The sequence below is a fragment of the Haliotis rubra genome, unplaced genomic scaffold (genome assembly GCF_003918875.1).
Source record: "Haliotis rubra isolate DU_JTF1 unplaced genomic scaffold, ASM391887v1 Scf556, whole genome shotgun sequence".
Taxonomy (NCBI): Eukaryota; Metazoa; Mollusca; class Gastropoda; order Lepetellida; family Haliotidae; genus Haliotis; species Haliotis rubra.
The window spans coordinates 473458-495763 of NW_025767253.1; the positions used below are offsets into that span (position 1 = coordinate 473458).

Consider the following 22306-nt stretch of genomic DNA (forward strand, 5'->3'; position numbering starts at 1 on the left):
AAGACCCGCGTGATGGGGAGGGATGACTGTAATTCTATTCTTTGAGATCTAGATAAGGACGCAAGTCTGCTATTTATATTTTTTCAGAAGTTTTCATTTAAACTATTAATTATTGCCCTTGAGACTTGTGCAAGCCTGATGGCTTAGTTGATGCACGTCATTGTATCCCTATTATCTAGATCAATGCTAGTGTCAATCACTTGATTGTCTGGTCAAGATGTATTTACACATTGCCCCTATAGCTGTAACATCACACACTGAGTGAGTGAGTGAGTGGGTGGGTGGGTGAGTGAGTGAGTGAGTTTACTTTTACACCGCTTTTAGCAATATTCCAGCAATATCATAGCGGGAGACACCAGAAATGGGGTTTCACACATTGTACCCATGTGGGGAATCAAACCGGGTCTCATCACACATAACCAGCAAACAAACAAAACACACACTATACCACTCAAAGACCGGAAACCTGGTCTTTATCACAAAAGCAAAACTTTACCCACCATTAATCACTTAATTTCAAAGAAAACTACTTTCAACAAGGTGCCATATCTAAGCATACTGAATGTATGATCACACCATTGCTCTCAGTCTGTCATACAAGAAAGCCCATGAAAGTCTAGAATATGTGGCAAGCCCATATTTCCACAGTTTCGAAAATGAAGAAAGTCTCAGATCTCCTTTTCATCATATTTCATTTTTAAGAACTCTTAGTTTCTGTAAAGCATGTTCATTTCAGAGATTAGTTGCTAGTCTATGTTGCTCTCAGTGTACGAACATGTTTGTATGTTTAGTCATATAATGGTTTCCAAATGATCCTTGCACAAAAACAGATAACGCACACTACATCCGTTATTGTATGTTTTGACAGGTAGGAAAGAGTGGGTAAACAAGCTGCAGGTAGATCTATGGGATCTTTAGAAGCAGCTGATGACAGATAAGGGGCCAGATAAGGCGAGAACAAGCACATAATATTTGGGTGGGAGGGTTGGCTTGGTCTTTAGCTACGACATTATATCATAATACACTTCAAGACATGCTTTTCTTGAAGAATATGCAAACAATATTCTTGGACCGACAACTTGATAATTTTTTCGGTAAGATTACAGCATACCGGATTATTCAGCCATCTTTGAAAGCACGCGAGTTTACTTTTGGTTAGGGTTAGGATAAGACCAGTTCTAACCTGGATCTGTACCTGTTCATAAAGATTTAACCAGATAGGTCACAGCTGGAGTGAGTGAGTGAGTTAATATTTAACGTCACATCGGCAATATCTCAGCCATATCGTGACGAAAACAATTTATACAATAAAAAGTGAAAATATTTTGAAGATTAAAACCTGTCAAAAATCGACGGGCAACTGTAGAGGGCAACTCAATCAGGTTACAGGTAGGTCTTATATATAGTAGGATATAGGTAGAGGCAAAATCATGACAGTTACTGTTAGCTAGATATTAAATAAGATAAGACATAAGTAGAGATTAAATCAGGCAGGTTACATCTAAAACTAGATCAGGTAGGACACTGGAAGAGATTAAATTGGGTTTCACACTGGTTGCGATTAAATTGGGTTTCACACTGGTTGCAATTAAATTGGGTTTCACACTGGTAGAGTGAGTGAGTGAGTGAATGAGTGAGTATGATTTTACGCCACTTTTAGCAATATTCCAGCTACATCATGGCAGGGGACACATGAAATGGGCTTCACACATTGTACCCATGTGGGGAATCGAACCTGGGTCTTCGGCATGACCAGTGGACGCTTTAACCATTAGGCTACCCATTACCGCCCCCCACACTGGTACAGATTGAATCAGGTTGGTCCCTTGTCACAACTAGATACTTCCTTAGACAATTCACTGAAAGTGAAAGTTTGTCTATATATGCTTATTTCCTATATATCTCACAAAACAATCACCCTCTACTGCTTAGACTGACAAACAGTTTGCAGTAACAAATATGGCTACCGTACTCATCTTGCTGCAGCAACGAACAGGTCATCGAGCCATAACCACAGGTGAAAACAGCTTCCCTCCCCATCATCCAAACAGCTGTGCCGATACCATCAGCTTTTTTATGCCAGGAAAACATTAAACCCACATAAAAATCTCAACTCTTAGACGTTTTCCCTAGCAGCATCCTTCAGTACCTGTAATCAAATCTCTTAAAAAATATGCTTGCTATTAATTTTCTGGAATCGGTAGGTTAACTAGATGACTCTAGTAAACTGATAGAAAACATAAAAATATATATAATTGATAAAAGATATTTAAGGTCAAATATACAAGAGTCACATTTCATGGCCATATTGGCTCAAGAAATATGATAGAAAATCTATAAATATATTTCAAAGAAGAAACATTAAAAAACATCATAAACTACAGTAAGTCAGGATTTACTGCAAGGAAATTCTGGCATAAAGTCATGTGGGACATAGCAGAACTGCTGGAAACAGGAAGGTTGGTGGTTCAAGCCTCAGCTCTGGCAGATGAAAAGAGCGAGTGAGTGAGTTTAGTTTTACGCCACACTCAGCAATATTCAAGCTATATGGCGGTAGTCTGTAAATAATCGACTCTGGTATAATATGGCCATGGATGAAATAGCATTACTTTCCCCCTTTCCAATTTTGATAATGAAGCCGACATCAACCGGCGGTCTGTAAATAATCAAGTCTCCACCAGACAATCCAGTGATCAACAGCATGAGCACCGACTACGCAATTGGGATACGATGACATGTGTCAACAAAGTCAGCGAGCCGGACCACCCGATCACTGATCATGATTAGTTGACTCTTACGACAAGCATGGGTTGCTGAAACCAATTCTAACCCAGACCTTCATGGGTCCTAAATGACCTTGAAATAAAAAATGTACTTGTTGTTAGCCTGCCTGGTGTTCAGCATTAAGGGAACTGCTTGGCCGCCTCAGAGTCAGTATTCTGTCGGTCACTATATGATGTTACTAATTCAGGGAGTATCTGTTTTGTAGTTTAGTACACATGTACTTTGTCACATACCATTGAACAGAGCAGAAAAATTTAGCATCACCTTTGATAATCAGTTTAGCACAGACCATTTATTCTGTTGGGACTTGTGTATCAAGATGAAATGTTTTTCTTTGAGATGGGACAAACAATTTCCATTCCACAGCACTTTTGTCCATACATCCAGCAAATGATCTCTCACTAACATACATAATTGCAAATATCAGGAATTTGTTCCACTCAATTTCAACCTTTAATTCATGGGTAATCATACAATTGGTTAACCCTGTTTCAACAGGGTGACAGAACAAAGACAGCGGAACTTACCAAATATATGTCACCATGGCAACAGTAGACAGGCGCCAATATCATAGTACCAGTTCCAAGCTGCAACCAAGACAGGAAATAATCAGTTTGCAATGTGAGACTATAAACTAACATGAGCATTCAATGAAAACCATTCTGTGGCTGGACTGAGACATCATGGCCCCAAACAAGCATAAACTAGTTCATGCAAGGATAATTAGAAATTATGGAAACCTCACCATTTAACATTCTGGATGTTTATCCTTATACACATAACCATATTCAGGGCTCTTGAGTCAGACACAGTGGCCCCAAACAAGAACACTAGATACTGATTCTTTGTATTCTCTCCTAATGAACCATTGGATATTTTGGAGATGAGTACATATTCATATTCAGGGCTCATGATTTGTTCATCAAGGCCCTTATGCTGTGTAAGGCTGGTTGACTGAAATGTAAAACCCAAACCCACATAATTACACTTGACTGATCATATTTACCAAACAGCATGACAGTGTATTTCTGTCACAACCTTCCTCCCCTGTGGAGGAAAATTAGATGTTTTACATGATTTATTTTAAGGAAACCTTTATTATCATAAGTGAAAAGGTCAAAGATGGAGTTTCATTCATTCATTCCTGTAGAGCAATTTGCTTTTCTTAATCTCATATTCTGTTGTTTAACCTTTGAACACTGAAATCATGAATTCTATTTTGAAATGCACAGGAGGCTCATGGCTGCATTTTCATGTTTTCACTTTAGGACATCATATTAATTGATTGATTGGGTAAAGAAAATAACAAAAATAAGTATTTGCAAAGCTAAATATTTGTGTGTTTCTATAAAATATAGAACGATGGAAACAGCATGAAAATGCATTTTCTATTGTTTAAATACCTGACAAAATGGCCAGAAAAATCAACTTAAATTGTGTATTTAATTGAACCCAACAACTGACTGAGTTTGGTTTTACGCCGCTTTTAGCAATATTCCAGCAACATCACAGCGGGGGACACCAGAAATGGGCTTCACACATTGTACCCATGTTGGGATTCGAACCCGGGTCTTTGGCGTGACGGCCAACGCTTTAACCACTAGGCTACCCCACCGGCCGAACACAACAATGTCATTTTGACAGACATTATCCTTTGTCATGAGATTCAATATTTACTGCAAAAATCATATTCCTGTCTGGTTTCATCATGGATTTTAGTTGAATAAATGTTTGCAAAAATATTTTGTTGTCTGAATCGAAGAAATAGATAATAATTGTTTGCTTGTTGTTTAATTTGGCACTCAGGAAGATTTTAGTTCAATGACAGTGGTCTGTTAATATGGCTGCATTAAGGCAGTTTGTAAATTATTAAGTCTAGACCAGACAACCCAGTGATTGCTGTTAAATGCCGTAATTAGCAATATTCCAATGATATGACAGCAGTCTGTAAATAATTAAGTCTGGACCACACAATCCAGTGATCATTCGAGGTATTAAATAACCAACACTCGACAGTATTCAAGCTTCTTTGAAGGTGGTCTGTAAATAGTCAGACCGTCCAGTGATCAACATCATGAGCATAAAGCAACACAAATGGAATGTGACGACATGAGCCAACCAAGTCAGGCCACCAGACCACCTATTCTGATAAGTCGCCAAACACGGGTTGCTGAAGATCAATTCTAACCCCGGTATGTGAACAAGGATTTAACCTATGGGTACCAAGATGGATAAATGTGGCATGCGTCACTTCCAGGAATTGTAAGATGTTATATCATTGTATATACTAACAGTCTTTAAATGTGTGAAAAGTACCCTCATCCACTTCAATGGCATGAGCTTAGTGATGTCATTTGATTGTGACATCATGATAACCAATGATGTCACAATGGTCTGAAAAGCATTGTGATGCAATGTCATTATAGTTTTATCTTCCAGGAGATTATTTATTTCACCAGTGATATCAGTTGTGATGATAAATCCCCTTCCTCATCATCACCCCCTGTGGCGGTGGGGTAGCCTAGTGGTTAAAGCGTTTGCTCATCACCCCAAAGACCCATGTTCGATTCCCCACATGGGTACAATGTGTGAAGCCCATTTCTGGTGTCCCCCCTTGTGATACTGCTGGAATATTGCTAAAAGCGGTGTTAAACCATACTCACTCACTCACTCACTTATCACCCCCTCCCCCTCCAAACATCAATGGTCAGTCCCTAACAACACTTATCTGTACGTTCAGCCACTAACAACACTTATCTGGCTGTTCAGTCCCTAACAACACTTATCATTAGAATGATAAGAATTGCCGACTGCCATAGGGCAATTATTGAAGCTAAAGAAATCAGGACCAGGACATTCTCAGAATTCAATAATCAAACCACGCTACAAATTGATTTATTAAGAGATGTGAACTTTAAGGGACTGTAAGATACACAAGCACCAATCCGCCCACACCACGGACTAGTGCTAAAAGCTTTGTAGGAGGGACCATGTCATATTCAAAATATCGTAATAACTCACTTCAGGCCTTCAGGGACAGACCTATTTCTTGCATAAATACACAGAGGTTCTCTCAATACAGTTTCTATCAGTAGGTTTTGGGGAAAGTGAGTGTGATACTCATTATGACAAAATGTTTGTTTTTCAAAATTAAAACTCGATCAGCAACAATCCAGCTTTGTGTCTGTCAGTAACTGACTCTGGACCAGATAATCAAGTGATTGATATTGTGAGCACTGAAATTTGTAGCATCAACCAAGTCACTGAGTGTGATATTAACCTGATTCATTAATAACCCTCATAATACAAGCATAGTTTTCTGGAGGCTAATTGTACCTTGAATCCAGTGAGTGATGTTATGAGCAGCAGTCTGGGTAGAATGACATAAATCAACAAAATCACCGAGTCTTATCACCATATCGAATTACATACCTTTAATACAAGCACAGATTACAAATTAACCAAGTGAAATATAAATAAATAAATAAATAAAAAGTAAATAAAAAAAATAAATAAATAAATAAATAAATAAATAAATAAATAAATATTTTTACATTAAAAGATCAATTCATAAAAGACAACATGTCCTATTTTCTTCGGAAACCAAAGCCCATATCTGGCATTCCCTGACTTGATGTGGCTGGAATATTTTGAAAGTGATGTAAAACCATACTCACTTTTTTCAGGAACCATTAATGATAATCACAAAAAATCAACATTTCCACTTTTGATACGACCCCCTTCACATCAACAACCTGAATCCCAGCAGTTCATCATCAACCTGAATCCCAGTCAAGGACTGCTGTCGTTCTTACAGTCAGTGGACATAATACAAGTCTAATAGGATGTGTATCCTACTCCAGTCGCAGACCTAACACAATAATATGAAATAAGCAATGAAAATCAACAAGCATTCTTCCATGAGGAACGAAGTATGAGAGTAGGATCAAAGTAAAGCCGTAAATCTTTCATATTGGTCTGGGAACCTTATCTGTTTAATGAAGTATTCTTCTGATCCCCTCATGGTGGGATCGTTACCTGTATGGAGTAGCGCCGACCTTAGAAATGATTATTTCATGGAGATTGATTTGCTTAAGTATTACTCTTGTATTGTTCGTTAGACTTTATGGAGGACATTATGTCGTCTTAAATAAATGACAGTTGTTCAAAGTCTGAGGTTATTGTAAAGGCTTTGTGTACAAATCACACATTAATCTGCAGGAAGTCATGGATTTCTCACGGTGGTCATATTGAGTTGTCAGATTGGATTGGAGTACAGAGCATCTTTGGAAGTAGGGTTTCCCCAGGATCCAAAAAGGGCAGGGTGACAGAATAAGGGGCATCCTTATTCCAAGTGAGTGAGTGAGTGAGTTTGATTCTACCCCGCTTTTAGCAATATTCCAGCAATATCACGGCTGGGGACACTAGAAATGGGCTTCACACATTGTACCTATGTGGGGAATCGACCCGGGTCTTCAGCGTAGCGCGTGACCACTATGCTACCCCACCGCACTCCCTTATTCCAAAAGATGCATGCAATGACAGAGTTCCAAGCATTATTTTATCCATGCAAATGATTCTTAAAGGCTCAAAGAGCTCAGATATTTCACTTAACTTCAACATGAAATAGAAACTAAAAAACACCATGTGGTAATATGAATTATTATATCAAAATGATCTGGGCAGTGAGTGAGTGAGTGAGTGAGTGAGTGAGTGAGTGAGTGAGTGAGTGAGTGAGTGAGTGAGTGAGTGAGTGAGTGAGTGAGTGAGTGAGTGAGTGAGTGAGTGAGTGAGTGAGTGAGTGAGTGAGTGAGTGAGTGAGTGAGTGAGTGAGTGAGTGAGTGAGTGAGTGAGTGAGCGAGCGAGCGAGCAAGGTTTTATGCCACTTTTAGCTTTATTCCAGCAGTATCATAGTGGGGGACAGAAATGGTCCTCACTCATTGTACTCATGTGAAGAATTGAACCCACTTTTGGAGCAACAAGCGTCAACTAATTCCTTTATAACTTCATTCATGAGAGATAAATAATCTGTAAAACTTGGTTTCGAATATGTTGCTCTATATGTATCTCAAAGACATGTTTAGAACAAAAATGAAGAAAACACATTTGAAAAGTCAAGTTGACAGGGAAACAGTGAAGTCAGCCGACAGTTCAGATGTGGTCATATTGTGACATGATGAGAACAAACCGCAGATACTTTTCTCAACAGTGAAGCATCATGACAGTACTGACCAATCAGCTTTGTGAATTACTAAAATGCAAGTAACTAATTTTGTTCAACAATGAAACACTGGGACATCATATCTTCAACTGACCAATCACCACCATCTATTACTAAAATTCAAATGTGCAAATATCAGAAAGTTACTACCCACAATCATTCTACCTTTATGGCTGATATTACAGAAATTAACGACAACGGCAAAATTGCCCATTCCTTAATGTCACACATGAGAACTGGAACACCAGTTCACCAAGGACAGAGCGATCATGTCCAAGATACATCGTAATACATCACAATACATCTGTCCTATTCACCAACAGGCTCATCTCCATGATCATGCCCATGCTGTCAGAGCCACTTCCATTATAACTCAATATATATCCAGAACAATATGAAGCCCACAAAACCATATAATCTTAACTGGCTGACACTCTTCAGACAGACAGTTTTCAGATAACTGCCTTCCTCCCATCACTGCTAATACATTCCTCCTGGGGGACCCTGACAATGCTCTGGGCAGATTCAGAACTGACAATCCCTCCACTAAAAATCCAATTTCTCCAACAATGTTCGGGAGTGGTATATGTTTAATTTTGTTCGCCAAATGAGATTATGTTGTTATGGTCGTCTCTTGTCAAGTTTTACATAAAGAAGACCCATGGTGATAATATCTTTGTTGTTGTGTTTATGGCTTCGCAGTAGGATCCGATTAATGATCAATGACATCATTTTTGTTCTCCGAGCAACAGTTCAAAACGAGGCATAGCCTAAGAAAATTGGAATCTAACTTGTCATGTTCTGTAGGCTGAATGTCATCTGCGATATCTGTGACATGTAAAAAATCCACTGTTTAATATTTTATAGCACATAATTTTCTTAGGATATATGCAATTAAAAAACATTCACATCAGAATTGTGGTTTTGGATAAAATATATGACGACAAATAACATTGTTCCATTTATTCTTGATCATTTTCATATCAAATTCTTGGTCCCTAAAGATTTCACCTCGTTTGTTTTAGGTTAGACTAATGCTTAGTATATGAATATATATAATTTTGATAGTAACAAACAATCACATAATTAGATTGAAAAGGAGCCCCAGTGAGATGGGAGATTCAGAACCTTGGGAAGCCCTAAGAATTGCTTCATTCAGGGCGTTAGAATTGCAGTGAGGGCTAGGAAGTAGACCCGGAAGATAATGTGCCTGTCAGACAGACAAATATAATCAACACCATACCCACAAAAGTGGAAGACATCCAGGACATTAATTTCAGACTTTCCATCTACATCAAACTTACTTGTCATGATACAACTGAAAATCGGTTCAAAGCTGCAATAAATAAAAGTTAGCTGTACTGTGCTCAGCGGACTGCCTTGTCAGTCAGGGGACAGGGGGCAAGTCCAATGTTTTCTCCCTAGCAAAGATTAACAGAAAACCTATGTCTTGCTCTTATGTTAGGAGAGCTTTGTCTTGCTCAGTACTAATTGTTAACAGACCTACATCTTGCTCAAATGTTAGGAGACCTATGTCTTGCTCTTATGTTAGGAGAGCTTTGTCATGCTCAGTACTAATTGTTAACAGACCTACATCTTGCTCAAATGTTAGGAGACCTATGCCTTGCTCAAATGTTAGGAGACCTATGTCTTGCTCTTATGTTAGGAGAGCTTTGTCTTGCTCAGTACTAATTGTTAACAGACCTACATCTTGCTCAAATGTTAGGAGACCTATGCCTTGCTCAAATGTTAGGAGACCTATGTCTTGCTTAATATTAATTGTAAGGAGACCTTTGTCGTGCTCAATACTAATTGTTAACAGATCTACATCTTGCTCAAATGTTAGGAGACCTATGTCTAGCTCAATATTAATTGTAAGGCCACCATTGTCTTTCCTAGTATCAACTGTAAGGAGACCTTTGTCTTGTTTGATCATCAAAGGATAAAAAGGTCTGCATCTGTTCTTTGGTAGAGGATAGGAGATCAACATATAGCTCTGCATCCAAAAAGTTCATTGACATTACTAAAAAAACAAACATTTATGGAAATATGTCTTCTTTTGTGATGTATGTCTTAAGATCCAAATAATTCTGGTGTAGATATAAAGTCTCAATGCTGTAATATATGATTGTCATGTAAAGCTATGGACCAACTTTAGCAAAATGATCTTAGCTTCAACACAATGGTAACTACTGTATTTTCCAATGATAGTACCAAGAGTCATAGCTCCAAGATGGAATAAGATGCAGATCAACCAAACATTGTGTGGACTTTTTCAAAGCTGCTGGGGCAGTGGTGTAGCCTAGTGGTTAAAGTGTTTGCTCGTCTTGCCGAAGACCCAGGTTCAATTCCCCATATGGGTACAATGTGTAAAGCCCATTTCTGGTGTCCCCCGCTGTGATATTGCTGGAATATTGCAAAAAGCCACGTAAAACTAAACTCACTCAAAGCAGCAGCTCTTGAAAAGTACTGAAAAAGGTTACAGTCACATATGAATACGTAACATAGCTCACCTGAACGTCATTGTGAAGTCTTACTGCTCTGACATGTTCAAAACTCCTTCACAGAGTGCGACGTGTTTGGTACCTATCACCTCTCCCAACTTTCTACACCGGTTGAGAGGTCAGATCGTGTTGGTTCCACGCACAAGGTAATATAATCATCATGAAAACAGTGGGATGTTGGGAGGGTAAAGTCAGACCTCACAAACCTTTTGGATCATCTGCCAAAATTATGGGGCAGGTGTTACAGTGAAACAAGATCACAATTATAGGTGGCAGCACTTCAATACAGCATTATGGGATTGTTCCAGTAGATGGCAGCTCTTCCCTGCTGCATGATGGGAATGTATGTACACTGCCTCTCTGAGTTCACAGCGCATCCTAAACCTACCAGGATGATAAAGTGTGCACACTTAGCGAAGGGATAATATCAACAAATGAACTGATAAAAAAACAAAGAAGTTATTCTTACAATCACTGCAAAAGCATCACAGGAATATTATTTGTGTTTTGTAATCTATGCTATGTGTCTCAGTGTGAAAACACATCACAACACAGATAGCTATGTGGGTGTCTGGAGATAGCGGAAATGGGAATTAAATCACATATTTAACACAAAGTTGCCCAAAACACAAACATGTAAATTACGCCTTTGGAAACATCGGTGTAGATATCCGAGTTTAATGGTAGGTCAAGATACAACCACAGTGTTTTCAGAATCTATTAAGAAGAAAGATATATAATCTTAAACATAGGGAGTTGAGTTTCTATTAGCATCAGTTTCAATTACATCAAGGTTGACGTTTTTCCTTTTTTCCCCTATTCTATGGGTTTCCTTTCCTTTACTGTAGATCATCTCCAGGTTTCCAAACTAAATGACCTTTGCAGGTCAATTATTGAAAAAAGAAGAAGTGTGTGTGTGTGTGTGTGTGTGTGTGTGTGTGTGTGCGTGCGTGCGTGCGTGCGCGCGCGCACACACGTGTGTGTGCATGCGTGAGCGTATGCGTGAATGTGTGTGTGCACGCTCGTGCATCTGTGTGAGTGTGCGAGTGAGTGTATGCGTGAGTGTGTGTGTAAGAGAGAGAGAAGTGTGTGTGAGTTAGTGATCGTGTGAGTGAGTGAGTGCGTGCGTGTGTGTTTGTGTTTATTCATGAAAAGTCGGACTTTATTTAAACATTCCATTCAGTGCACTGTTTCAACATAAAACCGAGTATTAACACCTCTTCACTTCATTTGAAAATGCAATACAAGTCACCTGTACAAAGTCCTATCTTTATAATGGGGTGGTGGGGTAGCTTAGAGGTAAAAGCGTTCATTCATCTTGCTGAAAACCTGGGTTCAGGTCCCAGCATGGGTGCAACATGTGAATTCCATTTCTGGTGTCCCCTGCATGATATTGCTGGAATATCGTTTAAGGCAGCAACGATTATAAACCAGGTCTCCAGTGTGACAAGCAAACCCTTCCACCTATAGGCTACCCTACCATATCTTGTTTTGAGTGTGAAAAGTACAGTGAACCAGCTTTATTTAACTTCTAATGATAAACAGACATTAACCCTTTGTCTTTGGAATTCAAATATATCAACATGAGTCTCAGTAAATCTCAGTTGATATTTATGACATTAAAAAACACTTAGGTGAGATTCCCCCACTATAATTTCATTCCTGAAGACAAGGTATCTGTTCTGTAAAATCTACATACAGTCTGACTCACCTGTTCAAGGATCAAGGCTTGCCACAGTTTCAGGACCTGTGTCTAGACTTAAATCCAGTTATTTCACTGCAGGAATTCTGACAGCTTTCCCTTCTTATTACATCCATAGATAATTAAACCAGTGCATTCAAGACCAACTAGTCCGTCTCACAGTCCCTGAACCACATTATTTCCCCTTCTGCTCGACCCTGTATGCAATACTTGAAGCAAGTCTAGATTTCCTCAGGCTCTGAATCCCCCATCTCACTTGGGCTCCTTTCAATTAAAAGGAATTGTTTCTTCCTATCAAAATTACATATGTTCAGATACTAAACGTAATTCTAAAGAACAAGCTGAAGTTTTCATACAGACAGAGTTTTGTATGGACCTTATCAGGAGGAATGCAGTCACACTGTATTTGTGTGGATTTGAATGGTATACATCTTGTTGATGACATTTAGTTGTCTGTATTATTCCACGTCCGTGTGATAACAAATTTGGATGATATTGTTTGCTAAGGAGTAATTGTTTGTACGTGCTGCCCCCCAATCTGTAGATACATGTATCAAGAAACTGCTGTGTGATGGGATCCTTTATAATCATGGTAGTTTATGTTGTCGCTACTGGGATTATCAACGCCAACTGACCTTTGGCATTTGATATATATTTCCAGCTCACTGGTGTTAAATCTACACTTATGTTATAAATATTGCGGAATATAGTCGCTAATTGTTCAATATGAACCAGAACCAGAAATGGAAGTGGTATTGCTATTTTTAGACCATCCAAGCATCTAACACTTTTTAACATGTAACAAATGTTCCATCCACTAAATGAGGTTAAATGTCAATGAATTACTTTTCGCAAATGCTGATAAGTATAGAAAAACAACAACAAATAACACAGTTTGTGTCTCCACTGACAGAGTGGGCAAAGAAATACCCCCAGTCTGTTCAGTGTGAGTGAGATGGCTTTTATGCCATTTTTAGCAATATTTCAGCAATATCACAGCAGGGGACGTCGCCATCATCATCATCATCATCCTTGTTAACATATGTAGCAGAATGTAAGTATTGTGTATTTTAAACCTAAGTATATAATTTAGTTAAGCAATATAACAACCCTTTGAATTAACACAGCACTCTACTAATCCCTAGGTTAAGTTATGTAAGCCTGCATTGGGTTCTATTTTACTTCAGACTCCTGGTCCAGCCACGGCTTGGCCAGTGATTGATTTGCTATTGTTTCGAGAGCATGTGACCAGATCTGGAGTTTTATGTACCCCAACATTCTTTTTCCTGGTCACTGCTACAATTTCAACTCTTGACTGCAACTATTTCAACTCTGTCTCCTTTATCATAGCACTGCACTTATTGGGGTAAGTTACTTTGGATGTCTTTGTATGTATATTATCATAAGGAGGTTAGGATATGATGTTTTAGTCTAGTTAGTTTATCATTTTAATCATATGTCTGATATATACTATGTGCTGTAATATCATCTACATGATGATATGATGTAAATATTTTAAATGCTTAATAGAGAGAGAGAGTGAGAGAGTGAGAGTGAGAGTGAGAGTGAGAGTGAGAGTGAGAGTGAGAGTGAGAGTGAGAGTGAGAGTGAGAGAGAGAGAGTGAGAGTGAGAGTGAGTGTGTGTGCGCTTGTGTGTGTGTGCTTGCGCTTGTGCTTGTAATATAGATTGTATTTAATTGTGTTATTTTATTATTAGGTCTTTGAAGCACTCATTTGCCACTGGTTGTTTACCGGTAGACTGTGGATTACCTGCGTCCCTGAGACGAGGTTAGTAATTGCATGGGTTATGTTCTTAATGTTATGTTACATATCAGATTTTCATCTGTATGACTGTAATTTGTAAGATAGGCTTATATTTATACTTAAATTGAGTAACCCTTGTGGTGTGCAGAAAATATTAAATATAATTATATGTTTACTATGTACTTGTTGCTGTATACCAGTAATTTGAGATGTTTATGTTTTATTTCAAGGGTTTTATCACCTGATCCATCTAAGACAATAAATCCCTGAACTCTTTACAAGTATTCGTCTGTGTTAAATCTTGACGTGATACCGCTGTTACACATAGAAGGCTGATGGACCTGGTTATGGACTTGGCTTGTGAATATATTTTATCGACTAATATTTAGCAATATTCCAGCAAAATCATGTTGGAGAACACCATAAAATGACTTCTGAGATTTGTCTTGTGACTGTTTCATAATCTTGCCTCACTCCCTCCCTTCTGTAAAATGTTTAAACATCCCCTCCATATGCATAACATTTATTCCATGAATGCCACCAGCTGTGAGTGAGTGAGTTTAGTTTTACGCAGCACTCAGCAATATTCCAGCTATATGGCGGCGGTCTGTAAATAATCAAGTCTGGACCAGACAATCGTGTGAGGGATCAACAGCATGAACATCGATCCACGCAATTGGGATACGATGACAATGTGTCAACCCAGTCAGCAAGCCTGACCACCAGATCCGATAGTCGCCTCTTACAACAAGCATGGGTTACTGAAGATCAATTCTAACTCAGACCTCCACAGGTCAGCTACTAGACTAACAACTAGTCTCTGAAATGAACATATTTTACTGAAAAAAGTTCATAGTAAAAAAATAAAAAATATAATGATAAGGAGCCCTGAGACTTTCTTCATTTTCAGATGAAGCTGAGGAAATCTAGACTTGCCACATTTTCTAGACTTGTGTGGGCTTTCTTGGATATATTTGCTTCAGGGTCTGTACAACAGACTAGTCAGCTACCAGTTGTGATAAATCTTAGTGCACAATCCCCTTCATGTTAAACTCAGGTAGGTGTGTCTCCCCATAATAAATAGTCACTAACAACCTCCGAAGGGTCCTCTGATTAATACCGACATATGATTACCAATCTCCTGGACAGCACCAGATTAGCATCTGTCAGCAGGAGATGAAGATGAACAGTGGAATCACACAGAAATCAACAACTGACACCAGCATCCGATCACCTTACTGATGAAGCTGAGATGAGGTGTTGCTGCAATGTAGGTGAAGCTGGTGCTGTTACAGTCATAGAACTTCTTTGAGTGGCATTTTAGAAGTTGGGAAGTACAATATAGAACAAACTTTATGGATAACAACTTCTTTTTATTCGTGAGTGCGACATTTTGATACAGATTCTTGTTCCGTTGTCGAGCATAATGATTATGCTTGACAACGGTACAAGTATCTGTATCGAAACGTCGCACTCACGAATAAAAAGAAGTTGTTATCCATAAAGTTTGTTCTATATAGTCATAGAACTGGTGATACAAGACATTAAGGCTAAAATGATCAATAATGGAAAATATCATTGATAGTTAAAATTATTAATGATTATTGGAATGAAAAAATGTAATCGATAATATTGTACATAAACTTTTATGATAGAAGAAAGATGTAATTTACTAACACAATACACAAAGTTAGGTTACCTTTTATTCATGGGCTGCTTCCAAATTATGGTCAGGATGCTGCGAACCAGTGTTGTGAAATAAATTCATCCTTTCAGACATTTTGGGGGGCATTTGTGCTCAGGGTTACTTCTCTGATATTTATCAATAATCGGTCCATATTTAGTTAACGATTATCGATTTCAATGGTATTATTAAAGCGTCCTAGTTAAATATAAAAAAAAATGTTGAGGAACTGGGATTTAAACTCACAATCACTGGTCTCTGTTATGGCCAAGGGACACAACTCTGCTCCACAGCTAATTCCAGTACCTCAAATCATTATGAATCATTAAGCATTCATTCTTATACTCCCTGGGGAGTATGCAACCCTTGAAGCCTGTCAGGTGCTATTGACAAATGATTGCAACAATGTCAGCTGACATGTACATGTGTATCATCACACAATTAGTTCTATTCTCAGCTCCCTGAGGAGTATAAAGTCTAAGCTGGCTCTGTTCCTATCAGCTAACGGTTGACTACTATGTATTGATGTCAACATAGATCGAGCATTAGTGGGGCAGTGGGGTAGCCAGGTGGTTCAAGCGTTTGCTTGTCATGCTGAATACCCAGGTTCAGTTCCCTTCACAGGTACAATGATCTCATGATGCTTCCTTCAGGCATGCCACAGTATTCAGTTGTAACCAACTTGGAGAAATTATATTGATTTCAAGTCATCCAGCCCTCTTCATATCCCATCGACCGCCTCCGTGGTGTAGTGGTTAGAGCGTCCGCCCGGAGAGCGGAAGGTCGCGGGTTCGATCCCCAACCGCGTCATACCAAAAGACGTTAAAATATGGTACTTGTTGGTCCCTGCCTGGCGCTCGGCATTAATGGGTACAACAAGGACTGGTCGGCTCGGAGTCAGTATAATGTGTCTGAGTGGGGTATACATGCTTCACTTCGGCATGGTATCTCAGTGGGCTAGCACTATAAAACCAGTTTCAGTCTGGGCTAGTACAAGCAGCCACACATACACATACAGCACGACGTTAACGCATTCACCTCACCTCCTCATATGACGAAATATTCTCAAGCACGACGTTAAACCCACTTTCACCTCACCTCATATCCCATCAATACTGTATGCCAGGCAGGCGTACAACAAGGACCAACCTTTATGAGGCACGATGCAGCTGAGAATAGTAAGTGAGTGAGTGAGTATGGTTTTACGCCGCTTTTAGCAATATTCCAGCAATATCATGGTGGGGGCACCAGAAAAGGGGTTTCACACATTGTGGCCATGTCAGGAATTAAACCTGGGTCTTCAGCGTGACGAGCGAACGCTTTAACCACTAGGCTACCCCACTGCCCGGCTGAGAATAGAACCACTCACCTTCCACACTACAGGCTGACACTCTTTCCACTGGACCATGGAGGCAGTCCACAACAGTGTTAACCATTGGCACTGTCATACAAGGAGTTTTTAACACAGCACTTTCTTATGAATCTCTTCCGATTCCAGGGCAGCGTGTACAATTACTCATTAGCGAACACCATCATTCAACTTGTTATCACACAGACGTGGGATAACACAGAATACTGCCTCATCAACATGATGTATGATTGCACCGAATGTATTAATCATATCTCTCTAAAAGACCTGTGATACATTTTCAATACAGATATGACACTGTAATGTCATTAATTATAATTATTTATCCAAAATTGTTCAGAATTTGCAACATCAAAGTATCACATTTTAATTAATTGCTTTCACTTTGCTCTTAACTATGGATGAGTCAGCGTAATTTGTTGGCTTTCCATGCTTCAAATATAAACATTTTACAAAAACATATATAAAAAGTTGATTTTGATAAAAATATCAAAATTCCAGACTAACCTTTAGCTTTGAGAAGTTGAATTTAGCTTGCCATGGCAATAATACTGTGTATTACAGTGTAATACTGCATAATACTGTATAATACCTTCCACTGGATGAAGAAATACCTTTAAAAACATGCCCTGAAACCTATTCTCTCACAAAGTCACTGAAATAATATCTGGAAACTCCTTGAAAAGTCCAAAGTTCTTAGATGAGTCAAAATTTCTTCTGAAAAAGGAGAATTTTTCTTGGTTTCCACCTTTAAAACAATTTTACAATTCCTACCAAAGGTTTACAGCAACTATAAAGGAAATAATACACAAATAAGGGAACACACAAAAGAACAAGTGTTCATTATTCTTTACCAGGTTTCTTCCCAAGCTTTGCATTGTACTAAGGATGGAAATCTGAGAATAGATAAAGAAACACTGCGATGAAGGTGTTCCTTTATTTCTTTCCCTCAGTATATATTTGGAGCAAGACTTTTAATCCAACTTCTCCTCAATCCACCCACACCTTTTAATTACTCACTCTCACACAAGAAGGCACATGCAACCATATCAGCAGAAGCATGGAAGCTCCATAATGAAACCCAGGTAAACAAACAAGGTATCGAGTTTCTTACGTCTTTGAAATCCCACACCTCATACATGATGTCAGATCAACTAATTGCTAATATGAATCTAAAGATACCAAGATATATGCTGATAATACAATCAAGGCCTCGCCAGATATAATTAGAACATCACGTTGGGATAATTGTTTGACCTCCGGCAAACTTTGGTGCTTCCATGCAGTCCATACTTCATCTGACCCTTGCAGCTCATCCTCGTCAGCTGCGACACATCATGGAGTTGATGACCCTATGTAATTATCAGGCATCATTAATCGCCAAACCTGATGTGCTTCAGCAAGTTTAGAGGGATGCCACCACTGCTGTACCTCTGATAATATACTGCTCTATCTATAGCTGCTGTAAACACCATTAGGTGGAGCTATATTTTTAAAATGTTTGTGAACTTGTTTAAAATAAAAATGTGAATTAAGCATGTGATAGCATGTGTCGACCAAGTCGGTGAGCCTGACAGTGAGTGAGTGAGTTGGGTTTTACGCCGCTTTTAGCAATATTCCAGCAATGTCACGGCGGGATGAGCCTGACAACCACAAACTCATAAGACATCACAACCAGAGGTGCTATGTATGTACAATTGTATGTGTGTGCATGTGTGTATGTGTGCATTCTTGAATATGTGCGTGTGCATGCATGTGTGTGTGCTTGAATATGTGTGTGTGCATGTGTGTACTTTAATATGTGTCCATGTGTGTACTTGAATATGTGTGTGTGTGAATATGTGTGTGTGCTTGAAAATGTGTGTGCATGCATGTGTGCATGCTTGAATGTGTGTGTGTATGCTTGTGTGTGTGTGTGTGTGTGTGTGTGTGTGTGTGTGTGTGTGTGTGTGTGTGTGTGTGTGTGTGAGTGTGTGAGTGTGTGTGACATATGACACAACAAATGATGCATGATAAAATCATGTTTTGGACCATGGAATCTGCATTATTTAATACATTAGCAAAACATTTAGAAATTGTAATGTGATGTGTGCATGACTGTGCATGCACGTGTGGTTGCACATGAACAATGACACAACAAATGACAATGCATGGCAAGACCATGTTTTGGACCCTAGAATCTGCATTAATTAAGACATTAGCAAAACATTTAGAAATTGTAATGTAATGTGTGCGTGTGTGTGTATGTGCACGCATGAGTGTGTGAATGAGAGTGTGTGTGTGAATGAGAGTGTGTGTGCATGTTCATGTGTGCGTGTGACAGAGAAAATCTATATCATTCATGACACAACGGAAAAAAAAGGTGTCATAAGACCATGTTTGGGACCATGGAATCTGCATTAAGAAATTAGCAACACACTTAGAAAATGTAATGTGTCTACACGAAACAAAACCAAACTTTCTTCATTCCAAGACTTCAGACAACACCAAAAATAAGATAATGGCAGGTGTTGAAAAGGTTTTTCTTGAAGTATATTACAAATATTTTATGATGACTCAGTCCCTCCCCATCTGGTTTATGTTAAGGATGATGTTGATGTAAATACAACATGTCTGGGAGATTCCTTGACTCAGTCCAAAAAGTTTTATTACGAAATCCACCTTCAACAATGTTACTTCGTCCACTCACTGACAAACCATTATTTCACAACAAAGTCCTAGGTTTGATTCCCCACATGGGCACAATGTGTGAAGCCCATTTCTGGTCTTCCCCACCACGATACTGCTGGAATATTGCTAAAAGCGGCATAAATCCGTACTAAGTCAGTCACAATACTGTGTGTACCAGTACTTGTAAAAACTTCCCTGAAACAGTCACTGAGCCAATATCTGAAAACTCCAAAAGTAGCCCAGTCCTTAGGCAAGTCTAGATTCTGCAACTTCAACTGCAAAGGTACCCTTATCTTTCCTCATTTATTTTAATTTTTGAAAAATATTCTGATGATTCACATGTAAAATAGCTGGCTGGATTTGCCTTTTAAGATACACTGGTTTTAATTAAATTTAATGCAGATGTTCCTCAATTAAATGATACTGGTACTAGTGTATAGAGTTTACACACTTTCTGGCAATGTCTGAGTCAGAGCAAGTATGGTTTTATGTAGACTTGCACAAGTCTTTAAGGACAGGATCATGGGTTTAAATCATTATTCCTACATTATACAGTGATAAGAACAAGTTGTCCCTATAAAGACTTACATCCTGTCAGCTTATCTAGACCGTAACAGAAGACATACTACACATCTATTGCCTCTTCATTCAGCACAGACTTGGAGCAAGGCTATGTTTTATGCTAAAAGAGGTGAGGTGAGTCAAATTGGGTTTAACGTCGTGCTTGAGAATATTTCGCTCATATGACGACGTGCATGCGTGTGTATGTGTAGGTGCGGCTGCTTGTACTAGTCCAGACTTCAGCTGGTTTTATAGTGCTAGCCCACTGAGATACCATGCCGCAGTGAAGTATGAATACCCCACTCAGACACATTATACTGAATCCGAGCCGACCAGTCCTTGTTGTACCCATTAATGCTGAGCGCTAGGCAGGGACCAACAATTACCATATTTTAACGTCTTTTGGTATGACGCAGTCGGGGATCGAACCCGCGACCTTCCGCTCTCTGGCGGACGCTCTAACCACTACACCACGGAGGCGGTCCTATGATAAAAGAAATGTCCCAGGAATAGTATGGTTGTGTACATCCTTCAAACACCCATGTAAACCCAATACCATAAACTCATCACATGCTGTGTAATTCACATTATTCTGGGTGTGAACTATTCCATATAGAGAAGGAAGAAATTAAATATGCGAAAATTAAAGAAACCATTTATCAGGGATTTACATGGAGTCCTGTAAATTGAGGGTCCCTGGGACTCATACTCTTAATTTTCAGGGGTCCTGGACAACAAAATGGGGGTCCCAGACACTTAAATATTATTATTAATACTGTTATTGTATTGTGTATCATGATCATCACATTGTTAAGTAATTAAATTGCAAATAATACAATAACCCAGCTAGTAGCAAACTCAGTGATAACTTATTGTCACTTGATTGGAATTTTACAAAAGTATTTGGACTTTTTCTGAGTCCCTGTGGATGCGCTAATACATTTTGTTGTGTCCATTGTCAATGTTTATGCGTATAGGATGCAGGAATTTGCGTCCTGTAAAATTCCTGATTTATAAAGGGAAGGTGAACATTAAAGATGTATTATTTTTTAAAAATTTGAATATGAGAGAGAGAGAGAGTGAGACAGAGAGAGAGAGAGAATGGGTGAGTGAGTGAGTAAGCGAGTGAGCAAACAGAATTGTTTGAATGTACTTCATATTCCTGCAACAACGCAGCAGGGACACTAGAAACTGTATCCATCCAGAAAAAATTCAAACACGTGCCTGCGGCAAGATGAGCAAATACCTTAACTGAAAGGGCTAACCCACTGCCAATAACTACCAGACTTAAACCAGAAACGGTTTTGACTGTACTGGTATCCTGTATCCTGAGATATTTCCTTCATGAAACAAATCCATAATGCTCATCACTACAACATGTACAAACTATGAAACAAGATCATAATATCCTCCCACAAGCTAAACCACAAGGCGCCACCGATACCCAAACTAATGAACTCCCTGGTACAGCCATTCCTAGCATCAGAGGAAATAATCCACAGCGCCATTATAACGCCTAAGTTACCTATCTCCAGTAACACATGTCTATGATCTGTATCTACATGCTGTAACAATATCCCTCAATATCCCAACACTCCTGACCTTGTTGATTATGACGGTCGAAGGGAGGAAAGAAGGTAAGTAAATAAACAATCAGGAAACATCAGCACTTTCGGCCTGAAGGAGTGGGGTCTAACCAATACCACAGGGTACCGGTACTGGATACAGAGGCTGTTTGTCATAGTTGATGTCGTGCCAAGATTACAAGAAACGCTTGATGAATTTTTGTCTTCAGTAAGGAGCTCTGCTCTCCCATATGTTTTTAATGTTAATCATCCATATAATTTTTGTGTGTGCTTAAGACATTAATTCTAGGCTTTAGTGGGCAGGATGAAAGCTGTGATAACATTGGAATCTCATTTTCCAAGAGCTCTACTTGGTATTTAATGTTAATCTTCCACATTATGGTGCAAAAATTACTCAAGTATGATTCACAGAAAATGTCTCTAAGCTTGTTTAGTAATAAAACTGTCAGCTAGTTAGGCAC

The 22306-nt window shown here is 38.9% G+C and overlaps 1 protein-coding gene across 1 annotated transcript in view; it reads right to left on the bottom strand.

The window, feature by feature from the left end:
- LOC124253861 (neuropeptide FF receptor 2-like) overlaps window positions 1-22306 on the bottom strand; it is a 256788-nt gene that overhangs the window by 91893 nt on the left and 142589 nt on the right. Inside the window, exon 4 of the mRNA XM_046687709.1 lies at window positions 3312-3371. The gene's annotated coding sequence lies outside the window, so the exon portion shown is untranslated. The remainder of the gene's footprint in view (window positions 1-3311; window positions 3372-22306) is intronic.